General features: G+C 45.0%; 1 pseudogene; it reads left to right on the top strand.

Annotated features, from left to right (window-relative positions):
- Positions 1-1,666, top strand: part of LOC126203502 (uncharacterized) — a 71,325-nt pseudogene extending 69,659 nt beyond the window's left edge.
- The last annotated feature ends 10,470 nt before the right edge of the window (positions 1,667-12,136 follow it).

Raw genomic sequence — 12,136 nt, 5'->3', positions numbered from 1 at the left:
ACCATTTACTGTACATTGTTGCGTATACAATGTGTTTTCGCAAAATTTAGTGAGAGTCCATTTGCAGAGAACCACTTAATAATTTTCTGAAAGACATTATTTACAATTTCCTCACCTAATTCTTGTTTATTGGGTGTCATTACTATACTATACTATACTATATTGGGTGTCAGTACTATACTATACTATACTATACTTCAGAAAAAAGAACTAGCTTTACATCCTCATGAATATAGACTGGCAAGTCATTAATATAAATGAAGAACACTACGGGACCCAAGGCTGAATCCTGTGGGACACCATTCTTGATACCTCCCCAGTTAGAGGACTCTTCTGAGCTTTGCATACTATCTGCACTGTTAATTTCAAACTTCTGCATTCTTCCAGTTAAATATAAATTAAACCGTTTTCACACTGTCCCACTCATTCCACAATACTTAAGCTTATCTAGAAGAATTTCATGATTCCCACAGTCAGAATCCTCTGAAGAGATCACAAAATATTTCAGTGTGTGACGTTAGGTTATTCAATGCATTTAATATTTGATCAGTAGCATTTTCTGTTGAAAAGCCTTTCTGAAAACAAAATTGACATTTTGTTAGTACTTCATTTTTACAAATATATGAAGCTACTCTTGAATACATTATTTTTTCGAGAATTTTGGATAAAACTGACAGAAGTGAGATTGGGCGGTAGTTGTTACCAACAGACCTATCCCCTTCTTTATGAAATGGTTTAACTATCTGGAAAAATTCCCTGTTTCAGTGAGCTACTACATATATGGCTGAGAATCCTACTTATCGGTTGGGACCAACCTTTTTGTCCTCTGTTGGAATTGCCATCAATTCCATACGAACTTTTACTTTTGAGTGTGTCTGGTAGTCTGGTTGAGTATGGGCGAGCGCCGACGTGGTTAATGATTCGTAAACGGCCCAACGTAAAGTACTTCTTTCGTAAGAATTATTTCTTAGCATCCCCTGCAACGCCCTCACAAGCTTTTCAGATTTTTAAGGGCTGCAAACTGAGTTGATACTGAGGCAGGTCAGTACGAACGTCCAGCACTTTATTTTTGTCAGGGTCTGCCAAAATTTAGTTGGCAACAGTGTAAAACAAAACACGACCGATTGCTCTTATTGTGATCTCTGTTAGTTGTGTTCACTACTGAACTACGTCCTTTGAATAAGCCGGTCGGTGTGGCCGAGCGGTTCTAGGCGCTTCAGTCTGGAACCGCGCTACCGCTACCGTCGCAGGTTCGAATCCTGCCTCGGGCATGGATGTGTGTGATGTCCTTAGGTTAGTTAGTTTTAAGTAGTTCTAAGTTCTAGGGGACTGATGTTAAGTCCTATAGTGCTCAGAGCCACGGGAGAGCCTTTGAATAAATGTTTTGATTTATCGTGTGATACATGTAACACAGCATATTTAGCACAAGTGAGTTCTGGGGCCAATCTCCTGGAACTGACTGCAGCCTGTATAATTTATCATTGTTACCAATGAATCCGTAGTATGGACTTGTGGTGTAGTTTCTGGGGGCTCAGAATCTGACTCATTATACACTCCCGGTGACAGGTAACGCAACAGCGTGCAGTCTACTGTCTGTGACATTGCAGCCAGCGTGACGCTGGGAGCGCCTGCAAACTGCGCGGCAGGTCGCCCGCGCGACACCTAAGTTTGTTTGGTTGCGGGCTGTGTCGGGCGCGCCGCGCCGCAGCATCCGAGAGGCGAAATGGGCCCAACTGGGTCACGCCGGCCGGCTGCGGCCGACTGCCTCCGGCTGCAGCCGAAGGGCCTCCCCAGCCCAGCCCTGCAGTCTGCCCTACAGCCTTCCGCAGCCGGCGAGCCGCCGCCCGCCTGCACACAGCGGCGGTCGATGCCGGCGCCCGCGGCCCCGACACGGCCGTTCCCTCTAGCCGTGGCCGATACGGCTGCGATCGCCGAGTGCGAGCAGCACATCGCGTCAGGGCACAGCAGAAGTCAGCTCACTGCCTTACACTACTCACAGGAGAAAAAGTCGTCTTACACACGGCAGAACCTGTTGAGGCCCTCCCTATTCGTGACCAACTAGATGATATAAATAATAGCTTCTGACTTTCTGCAGTCCACCTATCTCTAATGAAGTAGTGTCTGAATAAGTTGCCCAAATACCCAGTGAGGCCTTGATAAGATTTCAAAATTTTGCAAGGATTCGCAGATTGCTTTAAATGACCAGACATATGAAACTGTGCACTACACAAAAGGCAGAAAACTAGTATCCTGTGACAATATCAGTGAATGACAGTTGGAATTACTCGATTCATTGAAATACGTGAACGTAAGAGTTTTCAGGGTTATGAAATGAAATCTCCGCCTACGCTCAGTATATGTCAGACTGGTCACAAATAACTTCTGCGACCCACCCTAGAATATTGCTCAAGTGTGTGAGACCGATTCCGAATAGGGTAACAGCACATATTATACGTATGCTAAGAACGTCAGCACTAACGACTGATTTTACTGAGCCACGGCAGTGTGTCACGAAGATGCTGATAAGAAGGAATTGATAGACGCTTAAAGGTAGACGCGATCTATCCCGCGAAAACCCGCTTACAATGTTTCTGGAGCCAGTGGTAAGTGCTGAATCTAGGGATACTCTTGAGCCCCCTACGTATGACTGCCATAGCGGGCGCGAGGACGAGATGGAACTAACTAGATCCCATACAGGTGCGTCCAAGCACTGACTCATCCCTTGCTCCATACGTGACTGGAATGGGGGAGACGCTCTGAGATGACGTACCACACACAGTAGCTTCTCCCCGGCACTTAGCAGTGGTTTGAAGAGAATGCATGTACATGCAGGGCCAAAAAATGTTAGTGAACATCGAGCCCCCAATAAATTTAGTTGTATGTTCGACAGAACGAAGGCAAAAACCGTCACCACCTCTATGAAGCTATTCGGCTTAACACAGCTACATCTGAAACTATTTTCTCGTTTCGCAATGTCGGCACACCACAAGGAAAGGAAGGCGAGGCCACGCCAACTATTGCTTATACTGTCTGAAAGATAACACAATTGCCACGTGACTGTTCTTTTACCTCCTTTTGGACACCGTCGTAGATTCGCACCATAGGTACTTACAAGTGGTTCATTATTTCCTTGAGGTAGTTAGCGGCACTCCATATCACAGCACATATCAAGAACACGAAACGTGTTTACAGCTGCGCCACGTCTCACGCTGTGAATTAGGCTCGTGTTAAATTGACAGACAATGCCCGTTTGACGTACCATACCATATAGGTGGCGCTGACGTGGAATTAGTTGTATGGAGAGATGCTGCCTGTTACGTTGTTGACATGTGCTGTGAACTGCAATGCGACTAGCTACCATAGAGTAATAATAAAAGCTCTTGCTTTTTACCAACTGATCTTCTTTGACGATTTATTCTTGTTGTGCGTGAGGTTTGAGGGTAAAACAAGGGCAATGTTTAGTGTCGAAACTCCAAAAGTGAATCTGAACAAACTACGAAATCCTTGGAACCCGTGTTAGGTGGAATATTTCCATCCGGGTTTTGCTGTCTGCATTATTGGACGTGGTATCATGTCGTTTTTGGAAACCCAGAATCTATTATGTAGGAATCAACATGGATTCCGGAAACAGCGATCGCGTGAGACCCAACTCGCGTTATTTGTTCATGAGACCCAGAAAATATTAGATACAGGCTCCCAGATAGATGCTATTTTTCTTGACTTCCGGAAGGCGTTCGATACAGTTCCGCACTGTCGCCTGATAAACAAAGTAAGAGCCTACGGAATATCAGACCAGCTGTGTGGCTGGATTGAAGATTTTTTAGCAAACAGAACACAGCATGTTGTTATCAATGGAGAGACGTCTGCAGACGTTAAGGTAACCTCTGGCGTGCCACAGGGGAGTGTTATGGGAGCATTGCTTTTCACAATATATATAAATGACCTAGTAGATAGTGTCGGAAGTTCCATGCGGCTTTTCGCGGATGATGCTGTAGTATACAGAGAAGTTGCAGCATTAGAAAATTGTAGCGAAATGCAGGAAGATCTGCAGCGGATAGGCACTTGGTGCAGGGAGTGGCAACTGTCCCTTAACATACGCAAATGTAATGTGTTGCGAATACATAGAAAGAAGGATCCTTTATTGTATGATTATATGATAGCGGAACAAACACTGGTAGCAGTTACTTCTGTAAAATATCTGGGAGTATGCGTGCGGAACGATTTGAAGTGGAATGATCATATAAAAGTAATTGTTGGTAAGGCGGGTACGAGGTTGAGATTCATTGGGAGAGTGCTTAGAAAATGTAGTCCAGCAACAAAGGAGGTGGCTTACAAAACACTCGTTCGACCTATACTTGAGTATTGCTCATCAGTGTGGGATCCGTACCAGATCGGGTTGACGGCGGAGATAGAGAAGATCCAAAGAAGAGCGGCGCGTTTCGTCACAGGGTTATTTGGTAACCGTGATAGCGTTACGGAGATGTTTAATAAACTCAAGTGGCAGACTCTGCAAGAGAGGCGCTCTGAATCGCGGTGTAGCTTGCTCGCCAGGTTTCGAGAGGGTGCGTTTCTGGATGAGGTATCGAGTATATTGCTTCCCCCTACTTATACCTCCCGAGGAGATCACGAATGTAAAATTAGAGAGATTAGAGCGCGCACGGAGGCTTTCAGACAGTCGTTCTTCCCGCGAACCATACGCGACTGGAACAGGAAAGGGAGGTAATGACAGTGGCACGTAAAGTGCCCTCCGCCACACACCGTTGGGTGGCTTGCGGAGTATGAATGTAGATGTAGATGTAGGTATTGTTTTCAGGGTAGATCCCACACTTCGATTTGGGTGGTCGTTCCTGACGTTATGGTAGTCTTGATTAAGCCTTGCTACCTTTCTCGTAGTCATCGATCGAGGGACTCTACAGTTGTTGCACGGTTGTGGACTGACAACCGCTACATCACGGAGTTGGGCGACAGTGTTGCGAAGGAGGTCCGCGTTACTGAATAGCATAGAAGCGAGGTGCAGTCATGTTGTAACACCTACCATTTGTTTCCTAGTTACAGGAAACAGGTAGCCACATGCGGCTCGTTTTAAAATACCGGCGCACTCCTTGTGAACGCGCGACGTTGGGGGCGGCAGAGTACAGGCACACAGGAGTCTACCGGCAGTGGCGAGAGCGAGGGCTGTTCTGCATACTTAAAACTTTTTCATGGCTGGCCATGTTGATGCATCAGGCGGCATGAACGGGACTTTCTTTTCATTGATTGTGACGATGGACGAGACTTTAATGCCTTTCTCAGTCCTAAAGCGAAGCGCGAGCCATGTCAGTGGAAGCTAGGCGTGCCACGATTACACCAGAGATTTTCCAGTCATCAAACGAGACTCTTAAAGATGCGCTCGCAGCGCCAATGGAATCGTGGCGTCGACGTTGTGAATAATCTGTATAGCTAGAGGTTGGTTATGTCGAGAAGTGACACAGGTCTCATATTTTGATGTGATTAGTTTGTGAGAAAAAAATATCGGAGATGTTATAAATTAAATACACATATATTTCTCGTGAGACCATCAAGTGCAAGGCGTGTTCTACATGTAGACCTCAATCTACATGCCTACTCCGCAAGTCACCGTGTAGTGCGTGGCGGAAGGTGCCCTTTACCGCTACTACTCATTTCCTTTCCTGTTCCACTTGCAAACAGAGTCTGTATGCCTCCGTATCAGCACTAATTTCTCGTGGCTTATCTTCGTGGTCCTTACGCGAAATGTAAGTTCGAGGCAGTAGAACCGCTGTGCAGTCAGTCACCTTCAGATGCCGGTTCCCTAAACTTTCTCAGTAGTGTTCCTCGAAAAGAATGTCGCCTCCCCTGCAGGGATTCCCATTTGAGTTCCCGAGGCATTTCCGTAATAGTTGCGTGTTGTTCGAACTTAGCAGTAACAAATCTAGCAGCCCACTTCTGAATTGCTTCGATGACTGTCTTTAATCCGACCTGGTGTGGATCCCAAACGACCCAGTAATACTCAGGAATAGTTCCCACCAGCGTCCTGTATGCGGCCTACTTAACAGATGAACCACACTTTCCAAAAATTCTCCGAATAAACCGAAGCAGACTATTCGTCTTGCTTATTACAGTCCCCACATGCTCGTTCAACTTCGTATCGCTTTGGAACGTTACGCCCAGATATTTAAACGCTGTGACTATGCCAAGCAGGACACCTCTAATGCTGTATTCAAACATTAGGATTTGTTTTTCCTACTCATCCGTATTGACTTACATTTGTCTACATTCAGAGCTAGCTGCCATCCATAACAACAACTAGACACTTTGTCTGAGTCATCTAGTACCCTCCTACAGCCACTGAACGTCGACACCTCACCGTACACCACAGCATCATCAGCAGACAACCGCAGATTGCTGCCCACCCTGTCCGTCATCTCACTTGTGTATACAGAGAGTGACAGCCGTCCCATCACACTTGTCTGGGACACTGCTGATGTGCACAGAAATTGTTGTTGTTGGGTGAAGGCACTGGTGTTTTTGCGCAGCAGCATGAGGTACAGGCAGTGTATTACTACAGGGTGGTCCACTGATCGTGACCGGGCCAAATATCTCACGAAATAAGCATCAAACGAAAAAACTACAAAGAACGAAACTTGTCTAGCTTGAAGGGGGAAACCAGATGGCGCTATGGTTGGCCCGCTAGATGGCGCCAACTGCATTTTTTTAAAAATAGGAAGCCCCATTTTTTATTACATATTCGTGTAGTACGTAAAGAAATATGAATGTTTTAGTTGGACCACTTTTTTCACTTTGTGATAGATGGCGCTGTAATAGTCACAAACATATGGCTCACAATTTTAGACGAACAGTTGGTAACAGGTAGGTTTTTTAAATTAAAATACAGAACGTAGGTACGTTTGAACATTTTATTTCGGTTGTTCCAATGTGATGCATGTACCTTTGTGAACTTATCATTTCTGAGAACGCATACTGTTACAATGCAATAAATGCTCAAAATGATGTCCGTCAACCTCAATGCATTTGGCAATACGTGTAACGCCATTCCTCTCAACAGCTAGTAGTTCGCCTTCGGTAATGTACGCACATGCATTGACAATGCGCTGACGCATGTTGTCAGGCGTTGTCGTTCGATCACGATTGCAAATATCCTTCAACTTTCCCCACAGAAAGAAATCCAGGGACGTCAGATCCGGTGAACGTACGGGTTATGGTATGGTGTTTCAACGACCAATCCACCTGTCATGAAATATGCTATTCAATACCGCTTCAACCGCACGCGAGCTATGTTCCGCACATCCATCATGTTGGAAGTACATCGCCATTCTGTCATGCAGTGAAACATCTTGTAGTAACATCGGTAAAACATTACGTAGGAAATCACCATACATTACACCATTTACATTGCCATCGATAAAATGGAGGCCAATTATGCTTACTCCCATAATGCCGCACCATACATTAACCCGCCAAGGTCGCTGATGTTCCACTTGTCGCAGACATCGTGGATTTTCCGTTGCCCAATAGTGCATATTATGCCGGTTTACGTTACCGTTGTTGGTGAATAACGCTTCGTCGCTAAATAGAACGCGTGCAAAAAATCTGTCATCATCCCGTAATTTCTCTTGTGCCCAGTCGCAGAACTATACACGACGTTCAAAGTCGTCGCCATGCAATTCCTGGTGCACAGAAATATGGTACGGGCGCAACTGATGTTGATGTAGCATTCTCAACACCGACGTTTTTGAGGTTCCCGTTTCTCACGCAGTTTGTCTGCTACTGATGTGCGGATAGGCCGCGACAGCAGCTAAAACACCTACTTGGGCATCATCATTTGTTGCAGGTCGTGGTTGACGTTTGACATCTGACTGAACACTTCCTGTTTCCTTAAATAACGTAACTGTCCGGCGAACTGTCCGGACACTTGGATGATGTCGTCGAGGATACCGAGCAGCATACATAGCACACGCCCGTTGGGCATTTTGATCACAATAGCCATACATCAACACGATATCGACCTTTTCCGCATTTGGTAAATGGTCCATTTTAACACGGGAAATCTATCACGAAGCAAACACCGTCCACACTGGCGGAATGTTACCTGATACCACGTACTTATACGTTTGTGACTATTACAGCGCCATCTATCACAAAGAGAAAAAAGTGGTCCAACTAAAACATTCATATTTCTTTACGTACTACAGGAACATGTAATAAAAAAGTGGTGGTTCCTATTTGAAAAAAAAAAACGCAGTTGATATCCGTTTGACCTATGGCAGAGCCATCTAGTGGGCCAATCATAGCGACATCTGGTTTCCCCCTTCAAGCTAGACGAGTTTCGTTCTTTGTAATTCTTTCGTTTGCTGCTTATTTCGTGAGATATTTGGCCCGGTCACTATCAATGGACCACCCTGTATATTTAATGTTCTTTACTATCCAGATTACGGCTTTTATGTCATTATCGGATACAATGGTAAACGTTGTTAGACCATTATTAAGTCATAACTGTTAGGGCAGTCCAAAGCAGGTAAATAAGGCTGACACGTGTCTTTAAGATATTACTGTCAAACAAGTGCCAGTGCTAGTGTTGGCTAGTGGAGCATTATTTGTGTTGGATTCTGACGCTGAAAATCGCAACATATAAAACATAATCCTCGTTACCGAGCCACAGCAGCACTACAATGCTGACTCGGTGTTCCACAAAAGAGGAGGGTTTACGGCGGTGGAAATGTGGAAACTTCTACTTTCCTCTAGGGATTAGGTGATGAACCGCACATAAAGAGCTTCCTCTTATGGACTTCCCGACGCAGTCCATTATACTGGGGCATCACAGAAAAAATATTATAATCTAAAAATAACTGGCAAAAACAGCTGCTGTTTCTGTCTCCCTACCTGTCTGTATTTCAGCATGTACTGCAGAGAAATGGGTTCTTCCTCAGAAACTTTAGGAAACAATGATGTGTGAATGTTGGTAAATAGCTGTTAGTGTAACAGTAAATGCTTTCACTTCACCCTCAGAAGCTCGTCAGCTGATTTGTGTCCTATAAGTTCAGTTACATAACTAAAAAAAAAAAAAAAAAACAGAAGAATGTTGGCGTCAAATAGTTAAACTTAGTACTGGTAGAAGGTGGATTTGTAAAGATAACTGTCTACTAAATGCCTTTCTGAAGTAACCTTTTCATTTATTTATTTTTATTTCATCCCCCTCGCCCCATATGGTGGGGGGGGGGGGGGGGGCTGTCAGTGGTGTAATATTCCACTCTTCAGCGAAACGAATTAAAAAATTATAGTGACAATTGGGAACAAAATATGGGGCTGTTTTTCTGTTTTAAATTAAAAATCAAAGACGAACAGTTAGAGAAACGAAAATATATACATTCTAAAATCACATCGCAGAAATGTGAAAGTCTTCTGATTAAAACATTGAAGCATTGCTCTGTGAAATAAAAACGGAAGGACCTACACGGGGTGAGATGTATAGTCAGAGGAGAGAGTATGTTTCATAAGGTTATGGAATGTGAGTAGAAAGATAAGGATCTGTTAGGTAGGAAAACTGTGGAGATGATCGCTAGGAGTTACGGTGGATAATGGGAAATGCAGTCGGTGAAAAGACACAGAATGGGGAATTCTGTGTTGTGTGCGTAGGGCAGTGGTCACAAGAAGAAAAGGATGGGGATGAGTGTAGAGGAAAAAGGCGAGAGGAGCCCTGATGTGATGTAAAGTGGAATAGGTGAGGAAGAGTGATAGTTGGTAGGAGGGATAAATGTCGGGGCGGATCTCACGTCTGGGAGAGGGGGTTGGTTGAAGTTGCGTTGGGATAGCAGATCGAGTGTGTGTAGGTGTAGGGACGGAGAGATGAGTTTGCGAAGGCGCGGCAGCATACCAGGGTTGGCGACCGGGAGATACTGAGGTGTTCGCTATGAGTGAGAAGGGGTGGGAATTTGACGAGACAGTAGAGGATCCATGTGGGCGAAAGCAAACGAATGTGGAAAGCGAAGTGGAGTGCATGGCGTTCGAGGATTTGGAGGGACTTAAAGAACTTTGGTGGGGCGGAATCCATGCAACATTTGCGTAGCAGAGGATAGGTAGGATCAAGGTTTTGTAGGTGTGAGGAACAGTGGAGAGGTTCTCTTAGTAGTTTTGGTGTGCTGTGAGCTTTCTGTTGGATGGTTAGTAGGTGAGGTGTACACGTTATTTGTCGGTCAAAGTTTAGTCCAAGATATTTTAGTCTGTTAGTTAACTGGATAGAACGGAAGTCATGGAGGCAGAAAATGCGGGTTTCGTCCAATAATTATTGCCCGGGTTTTGGAGGAATTGGTCTTGAGGAGTCATTGGTTACAGCAGGAGATAAACTGACAGAGGTTATTTGAAGGGATCATTGGGATTTCTGTAGTATAGGTTAGAGGCCGAGGAAAGAGGTGTCATGAGAATACTGAAGGAGGTGGACTGGTGTGGGTGGTTTGGGTGTATCAGCAGCGTGGAGGAGATAAAGGAGGGGAGAAAGGGCAGAGCATTGGGACACTCCTGCAGTGGGATAGAAGGTACAGGAATCGCTATTGTTAATAGTGACAAAGAATGAGCAATTACACAGGAAGAATGCAATGAGTTGGACATAGTTAATTGGAAGTGCGTAAGTCTGGTGTTTGAAAAGAAGACCAGAATTCCATACACTGTCGCAGTCTGTTTGTAGGTCGAGGGAGACAAAAATAGCGTACCTACAGAAGTTGAGTAGGTGGGATAGGAGGTGGATGAGATGCAAGAGCTATTCATCGGAGGAAAATCTGGGACGGAAGTAACGATGGTTAATGAGAAAAAGTATTGATAGATTCGTCGGGAGAGGATGGATTCGCAGGCCTTGCTAAACACTGAGGTGAGGCACATGCGGGGTTAGGAGCAGTTATCAGTAGGAGATTTGTGTGGTTTGGGAAAAAGTAGAGTTCTGGATTTTTTCTATTGTTGATGATAGTAATCTGTGGAGAGAACAGTGGTGCAAAGGATTCCAAGAGTGGTGAGTAGGCATTCTTTGAGGTGTCGATAAGTAATGCACTCTTGACTGGGGAAATGATGGTTTTTTTGTAGAGTACTTCTCTTTTGTCGCTTGCCGTAACTGCTGTATTTTATTCTCTTGGTGTTACGTTGTCCAAGTACTGGAAGTTGAACGCCTGGGACGGGACGGCAGTGTTAGTACGTTCGTACATGGTAAGGAAAACTGAGTAATCAAAATGTGGGCCATCATGGAGGGAGAAGATGTCAGAGGGATAGGACTGAAAACGGTTAGCTTTGGTCAGGTTGTCAGGTATGGGATGGTTATCGGGGAGAAAGAGTAGTGAGGTATGGAGTTAGTGCTAGTGAGTCGACGGAATGCTTTCCTGTACTTGGAAGAGTTAATGAGGAGTGTAGCGTTGAGTCTGGTGCACGTCTGGCGCCAGAACCGGCGTTTCCTTGCATTTAATAAATTCCTGATGTCACTCCGATCTTTTGCCAATGGCGTATGAGTGTGTCCCGACCACGAGTCAGCAAGAAGGAGCGGTACATACGGTGGGATTCTCGGGGGTGTGGTAAGGATTGTGGGGACAGCGTGGGGCGGTGATGATACATGGTCTGGGTAGGAATGAAGGTGGCTATAGCGCCTGAAGCAAACTTGGCAATCGCTAATTTACGGACACGCTACACGTAAAGGGTGATGACTGATATTATTGTTCCGTGAGGTAAGGATGGATCTCTCTAGGCAAGGATAGATGAGTGGTGTGTGGATAGGTTGAGAATTTGGGTGTGATGGGAGGCACGCTAGGGTACTTGGTGCAGCTGCGATAACCAATGTCTCTGGATGGCGCAGTGGTCAGCGCAACTGCCTAGTAACCAGGACACGTGGGTTCGAATCCCAGTCTCGCACAAATTTTCAACTTTGCCCATTCATTTAAATCAATGCCCACTCACAACCAATGTCTGTAATTCGTTTGTATCTTAATTACGTATTCCTCGAACTGCACTGTAAACACACAACGACTAAAATTTCGTTTGTTTCGACAGGAGCATCAAAATACAAAAGAAGGAAGAATATCTACAGGGAGTAACCAGGTGGTATAAGTACACATATTTCTATTGGTGCCTGACGATGGTGTACTGAACA

The sequence above is a fragment of the Schistocerca nitens genome, chromosome 9 (genome assembly GCF_023898315.1).
Source record: "Schistocerca nitens isolate TAMUIC-IGC-003100 chromosome 9, iqSchNite1.1, whole genome shotgun sequence".
Taxonomy (NCBI): domain Eukaryota; kingdom Metazoa; phylum Arthropoda; class Insecta; order Orthoptera; family Acrididae; genus Schistocerca; species Schistocerca nitens.
Note: the sequence above shows the minus strand (reverse complement) of the source record. Positions and strands in the feature narration are given on the sequence as shown.